The sequence below is a fragment of the Pundamilia nyererei genome, unplaced genomic scaffold (assembly GCF_000239375.1).
Source record: "Pundamilia nyererei isolate P.nyererei 1_Seehausen unplaced genomic scaffold, PunNye1.0 scaffold00005, whole genome shotgun sequence".
Classification (NCBI taxonomy): Eukaryota; Metazoa; Chordata; class Actinopteri; order Cichliformes; family Cichlidae; genus Pundamilia; species Pundamilia nyererei.
The window spans coordinates 2,598,270-2,606,108 of NW_005187406.1; positions in this window are offsets into that span (position 1 = coordinate 2,598,270).

The following is a 7,839-nucleotide window of genomic DNA, read 5'->3' on the forward strand; positions in this document are numbered from 1 at the left end:
TGATGTTTTCTGATGGGCGAAAAGAAAAAGGAGATATTCTTGTTTTTGCCTTGACCTTGTCTTTGAGAGGTACATTTGGGAACTGAAGCAAACCTGAAATAATTTCAGTAATGCACATTATTCCTGCAGTAAATATACTGCACAACACAGGGGACTATCCAGCCTATCCACTTTACCACGTTGCTCTTGTTGACACATCCGCCCACGGCCACAAAGCAACCCAAATATGAATTGTCTCCGACCAGCTGCTTCTTTATCTGCTCTCAAATCCCATGCACCATGTTGGAGCAGAGACGTCCTCTTCCCGCTGTAGGTGGAGCGGTGGCTGTCTTCCAGATCAGACAGAGAGATGACACCCTCTGCCCTGGGCCACATGTAATTACTCCCACAACGGAAATCACAAGTGGGCAGAACAGAGGCTGCCAGAGATTTGTCTTCTCGCTCCTGACTGGCCCACAGTTTTGTCTTTTCCCTGATATCGTCTCTCTAACTTTCTCTCCTATTTTTGTGTCACCCACGCACAAACGTTAATAATAAACAGTAACAACTTCACCTAAATGTCCACCGAGTCCAAAGCGTACACACAACCCGGACACAGTCAAGCGGATTGCCAGATACTAACAACAGCAGCACCGCTGGGAGTGCTGAAGGTTATGGTTCATGGAGAGATTTATGTCTAGGCAAACAGTCCCAGAACAGAAGTGTGCTCTCTGGTGTCACCGCTGGAGCTACTGTACTTCCAGAAAAGCATCACTGTTTGTTTCTGGGAGTCAATACAGATCGCTTAAAAGTTGCTGAGATTTCTAACTTTCTCTATAATCTAGATTTGAATAAACCTTGTTTGAGACGCTCCCAATCCCCCCTCTGGATTTCCACTTGCATTTCAGCTGCTTAACAAAGGAGGATGAGAAATCACTGCCAGCGTGGGATTTTTAAAAAAAAGTTTCTTGCAAACAGAAAGAAAAGAAAGTGCTCTGGGATATCTACTTTCACTGCTATAATGTGGATGTATTCATGGGTGCTAGATGTATAGTTGCCAGTCTGCATGGAGATGCCACCTGTTCTGCAAAAGCAGCCACAAACTCGCTAAAAATGGAAGCGAACAGCTAATCGCCGGCCGTGAAAGACCTGTGAAAATGAGGCGAGCGGGCTGACCGACCCGTGATGGTGTAATTGTTGCACTTCTCCGAAATAGCAGCAGTCGCCACTGTTGCTGAGAAATGAAGATAATTAGCGCACAAACAACAGAAGGGAGGCGAACGGAGTTAGGTGTGCACATGAGCAAACAGTGGCATCTTCCTTTGCAGTGACACTCGCGCGCACATAGACGCACTTACTTCCAGCAAAGCACCGACACTTAGAGGCATGTGAGGGAAGCCTTACGTAGGCGAGGAGGGAATCTACAGTACCGACAGTGTGATATTTCACAGTTTATCGTGTCGTCCTTCATGGCACTAAATCACAAGGATTCCACCTGTGACTCAGCAGTAAATAAAATTCTGCCATCAGAGGATAAATTGTCACTTTCTTGAGCTGAAGAAATTCTCAGTACATAACTCTAATATTAATAACACACTTAGCATTCATTGTGAGTTGATGGGGGGCTACATGGAGCAGATGCTGGCTGCTTTCAAGATGTTTCTAACCTTGAAGTGTATTGGCTACAACTGCTCCATACTTTTTTCATCTGACGGACTCCCACAACCCTGTTCGACAGACTCAAAAATCCCTTTCTACTCAAAACCTTTTATGTATGAAGCTGTTCAAATAAATTCTGATTTCTTGTCTGGACAAAAGCAGATTTGTTCTTGTACATTTGACATGTTTTCTGTGGTCTATTGTGAGTAAAATGTGGGTTTATGAGATTTCCAAATCATTGCATTTATTTTTATTTAGATTTTACACAACAACCCAACTTCTGGAATTGGGTTTGTACACACACGTTACGTTAGCTGGTCTGAATCTGTTTCTAGAGGAGGTCATCTTTCCATGAAGCCCCCGTGATGCTTGTAGCTGAATGAACGTCAAACCGACATCAATGATGTTTGTTCAAGGTATGTCTTTAGTGTTGCTTAGCCGTTGTTGTTAGAGCTTCAAGTAACAGAAGAGAGTTGGGTTTTTTACTACTTTTTCTACCAAAATGAAAGAAAATAAAAATGTTTCTTGATGATAAGTTCACGAAAACTCCAACTGCTTCAAGGGAAATAGAATTTGAAATAAATTACTTAAGTGTGTTTTGTTTTGTTTAGAGAGGCTGAGGTGTACAAAGAAAAAATGTTCTAAGGATGTCTGTTCATATCTGTGCAAAAAACTGGACAAATGTATTCCCTCATTCTTTCTTTGCAGTAATCTGATCTATTATCTGTTCCTCATTTTGTAAGAGACTACATGGAAACATCAACATCCGTCTGTGGTTCTGTTTGAGATGATGTAGGTGTTTCAACCGTATGTATGCATACACAGAGAACAGAATGATTTAAGGTTTGATTGTACTTTGGGAACATTATGCTGGCCGTGTGTTTCACCTACGCGTCTCAGCACTGGACTTTTATAGGATCTGCCAGTCTGTGACTGAGTTGCTGTGGCTTTTGAATGCTTCCACTTTGCAGTAATACCATTTACAGTTGATCCTGGAAAATCAAAAAGCAAAGAAATTCCACAAATGGACTTGTTGCAGTTCAATGCCCAAATTCAGCGAGCTCCTCAGAGCGACTCATTCGTTCACAAATGTTTGTAAAGGCATAGCGAATGGCTAGGTACTTGATTTTTAAATACCTGTGTCAGTGGAGCAAAAACATGACTTTACACTATAGGATTCAAAGATTAGGAGGTATCAGCTTTCGTCAGTGTAGTGTTTCTAGAGTGCCTCTTGATCAGTTCAGTTGTGTAGAAACCTATAAGACCTTTAAAAACCTTCTAGAGTTAGAAGCAGTTGGTGAGAAACTGGGAAACCTTTTGATTTTCTAAAAAATCTACATTATTATCTTATTCCCTCCCCTAAAAACATTTGACTTTGAATTAATTGTATTTTGAAAGTACTCTTTGGGTTAACTTTGGGTTCCAAGCATGCAAAACTTGCCTTTTTACATCAGCCTTGAAAAGGCTAAAAAGGCGAGGACTTCCCTGAATGCTGTCAAACCATGTTATTTTTCACCACTGAAGGCCATCCTGTCACTTTCTATTCATATGCAGCGCTGTAACGGCAACACCATTATGAATTCATAAGAAGCACCTGCTTGGCAGTCAAATATATTCCTTTCTGTCACCTGTGTGTCTGTTTACTGGTTACAAGACCTCACAAGATGGGATCAACCTTCATGTTTCCCACTGTGGACAGCCTCATCGCTCTTGCTTTTCTCGCTCTCGCGCTCTCTCATCACACGAGGGACCCTCTTGTCTCTGTGAAGAACAAATGAGGCTGACCTTGTCTGAAGCACATGAGATGGATCCAGTGTGGTGCATTTGCCAACTGCGACTTTGAATTCCATCTCCTCCATGTGCTCCATTTCTGTTTCTGAAGAGGGTGGTAGGTGGCTAGCTTCACTCTGTCCACTCCTTTTAATCTTTGCCTCATTCATGGGATCTCTACTTTCTTCGGATCGTTCCACCTACTGTCCTCTTCTCAGTTCATTTCTTGTTACCTCCTGGTCCTGATTGGTCCTTAACCTCTTCTCACTCTCTTCCACTGCTCGCATCTTTCCCCCCCTTCATCCTGTGAGCAACACATTTTCTCCTCTCTCTGTGTCCTTCCAACTTTGGCTCTTTTTTTTTGTCTGTGTGCAAAGAAAAGACATCTCAGAAGCAATGACAGGGGTCATAGTCCAGGGTCAGCAATTTCTGCATGGAGCTAACGACTGAAACTGTCAAGCAGCCAGAATCTTGGCTAAAGTAAGACAAAGAAGAAAGTAAGTGAAAGGAGGAATTTAAAGGTAAGAGAGAAAAAGTAAATGTAACTTATGTATACCTGTATGTGCAGTCATGCTGCAAAAAGGTGATTAAAGCCAGTCTTCTTCATCTTTTTCCTCCTCCACTAGTACATCCACCCCTTTCTTCCATTAAGGGCCATCAGTTCTAACTGTGAAACACCACTTCCTGTGATTAAGTGTCCAATTAAAGCCCCATTTTAGTCCTACGCCTTTTTTTGGCTCATTGTATGAAAGCAGATTTGAAATCATGTCTGAATGATACTCCAATATGAAGAAAAGCCCAAGTAATCACTGACTGACTTCACCTGACTCAGATGTATTTAGGACATTCACGTGTTCTAAGGTCATTTTACCTGCTGGGCAGAGCTGATTGTTCCTGTGTGCGCCAGTATGTTTATTTGGAAATTAGTACCACGTAAGTGCTTCTAATTTTGCAACACTCTGCCCAAATCAAAGACTGTGCAAAAGGTGGTTTGGCCTCTGGATCTGAGAGGTTGTAAAAGTGCTTCAAACCTCCTTTCTGCCTGATAACCAGCAGCAGGCAACTCTTCTGAATGAAAATGGAAGTCTGATTGTGTCTATGACAGGATGAGGTGAATTCTTAATAAGAAAGGAGACATTGTACCAGCTCAGAAGGACCAAAAGGCCCCAAAGACCACAGATAACGACTCAAGTGCATGACCACAGAATTATTTTTATGGTTAAGACATAATTTCACAACGTCTAACCACGTCACAGTATTGAGGAGGCTGGTGCATTCCTGTCAAGGTCAACAATTAAGAGACACATTCAAAGGTGCAATATGACACGGTGGACTGATATTGCCTGTGTATTAACTCTACTCCATATTTGCTGTAGGAAATGGGCACTAGTGTGGGAGTGGTTTTATGTGTCTCACAACTGCTGTAAGCCAGGTTGGGTTAACTGAAAACAGGTTTGCTTACATTCACAGTCTCGTCTACTTGTAGCCCTCACTGCAAACGCTGTCTGTGGGACTGTTTCTGTCTCTCTCTGCAGGTATGTCATGTGGTTTTCATTAAAGATATTTATAATGGACAACTTGTTGCTCTGACTTTTACAATGAAGATACATTTGAAGGTGAGCATCATCTCTTTGTGCAGGCCAGGGCGTATTATATGCTGCAGCCTAAAGGCAGATTTGGCTTACTGAGGCTGGGATGATTGCCAGCCTACTACTTACAGCGTGGTGGCTGTTTGGTCTTGGGTCTTGGAGGACAACTGCTGTTTCCTGTCGAAGTTGTCAGCATGTGAAGTGTAACTAATTTGTGGAATAGCTGGCCGTGACCCTGGACTATGTGTTTTTTCCCCCTTTACAAGTGGGACACCGGGCTGTTATAGATTATATTTTAGAATCTTATCGGTTGTGGTCTTTTGCCCACAGCTGAGGCTGTCGGTCAGACCTAGACTCTGTGTGTGTTACAGCAAACCACCAGCTACACTCAAGCACAACAAGGCCAGATCAGGCTTTTCTGTAAAACATGTCGAAGAGCCAGCGCTGCTCTGTAATTAAAAAAAGATTGAAACAGAGGAAAGCAAGATTAACTTGTACCAGAATGAAGAGAGAAGTATAGAGCAGGAGAGAAATGGCTCACAGTCAAATGCATATCATTGGTCAGAAGTGTTTATTAATGATATGATTGCAAGGGGTTTTCATTGGAGTATTACAAACAAACCTTTATATTGTCTAAGGAGCTTAGAAAGGAAAGCATCCGGACTTCTTTAAGTTGCTTGAAGACGTTTCACCTCTCATCCAAGAAGCTTCTTCAGTTCACTGAAGAATTCCTAAACAGTTAATGCAAAAGACGTTTAACAAAAACCCCTTTAATTAATGCTGAAAGTCGACACTTTAAAAAAAAAAAACCAAAACTGATTGCTAAAACTTAAAATTCACTGTGATGGCGTACAGAGGCAAAACTACAGAAACTTTGTCCAGTAGATTAGAGCCCTACTGTAGCTAAGTAAACATTGTTTTGCCAAGTTTCCAGTCATCTTCAATAAAACATGAAGTTTATTTTGTAATTTAAGATCCCACTGAAATTGAATTAGACAACAAAGGGTATGCTTGAGGGCCCGGATCCTGTGTGATTGGCAAGTCCAGTATTTTTTTCACTTTAGGCGAGCATGAGCTCCGAGTCTGACCTGGATAGTTTATCTTACTTTTGATGAAATGTTTGGTAGATTTTTTCTAGGGTCAAGCTGTTAACCTTTGTGGGTTCAATCATGCCTTTCCATGTTCACATGAGTTTTCTTTTGCAGTGACACTGACAGAACGTGTTTCTATCAGTGACCAAAGCACTGATAGAAAGCACATGTTTCTGCCTCACCAGGACCATGAGTGTGGCAGCCCACTGTAATCTTTGATGTAGTTTCAAACACACAGTTTATGTTGGCATAATTAAAAAAAAAAAAAACCTTTCATTACCGGCTTGAGTATACCACTTGACCTTAGCTATCCATAGCATGAAGTAGAAGACTAGAGAGGAGCTCAGATTTTATTTTTTGTACTTTACACCCAGCTGTGATCTGTGCACACACACTTTTTGCAGTAGCAGTATGAGGTTGTCTCCTTTAAAGCTTTCAAGAGCTGACCTTGAAGTCCACAAGTGTGAATATAACCTGTGTGGTGGCCAGTTATGAAATGACTGTGTCTGCCTCTCCAGTGGAGTCGCCACCTGCCAGGTGTTTCTGTGCCCTCCACACAATAAATGCCAAGAATGACTCCAGCGTACGTATCCCTGCGAGAGTAAGGAATGAGGGGTCGTCTCTTTTTATTCTGTAAAATCAAACAGTGATGTTAGTAATATTTGTAAATGTATTTTAGGGTAAAAGTATACACATACAAATAATTAAATTAATTTGCATTTGTTTACTGAAGTGAGCTGTTATTTCTATGCAGCAGAGGTCAGTTATGCTGCTGAATGCAGCACATCATCAAATGGGGTTTGCTAGCTGTTATATGCTCTTAAAAGCTGTGGGAAGTTGGGCAAAAAAAGACAGGCAGGGGACAAAGACATGCATGTTAGGTTAATTAGTGACTGTAAATTGTAGGTGTAAATGTGAGTGTGAATGAAGTGTTGTCTGTTCGCCCTAAGATAAATTGGCAACCTGTGCAAGGTGTACCCCGCCTCTCCCCGTTGATACCTGGGATTGCCTCCGACACAACCATAGCTCTGAATGGGATAAGTGAAAGGAAGTGGATTCATCGGTGCTTTTGGAAATCTGTTTTTTCCTATTTCCGTTGTGTTTTGTGTGCTTTTGCAGCGTTTTCCTTATTGCTGGTGTTTCCTTATGGTAAGTTGCAGTCCGTTTGGCCTCTCAGGGCCACCGTACATTCTCTTTCAAAGCGTCTGCAGAGACTAAATGCTAGCACCAAGCTAGTACTGTAGCAAAGAACCTAGGACCCTGAATGATGTTAAAGCTGAGTGCGTGCTGACCTGAGATAATTAGTCAGGCTTGTATTATTGCAGCTTCCATTTCCCACCATACTCGCCATGTACTCTATGATACAATGCAGTGTGTGTTTGGTGGTGGGTACAGCAGTGTAACAGCATTTTTGCCCTCCAGGGCTTCACACCAGTCGCATAACAAAACTATGAAGTAGTGCGAGACATTAAAATGTCCTCCATTGCTTAACATTGCAGTCTATTTAGAGAAATCAGCATTATTTCCACCTCTGAGTTGGAACAAGTTCTCAGACACCTTCAGAAGTCCTTGCCAGCGCTAGCAGCGGCATCGTTAGCGCAACGCAGGTCCCTCTCACCTCCCACTTCCTCCCCTGCTGCAGTTTAAGCACTTCGAGGTGTTCTGATCAAGCTTCTGGGCTGATTAAAAGAGTGCCATGGACTATTGTGGAAAGCCTGCGATAGCTTTGAGAGGCAGGTAAAGCACAGTTC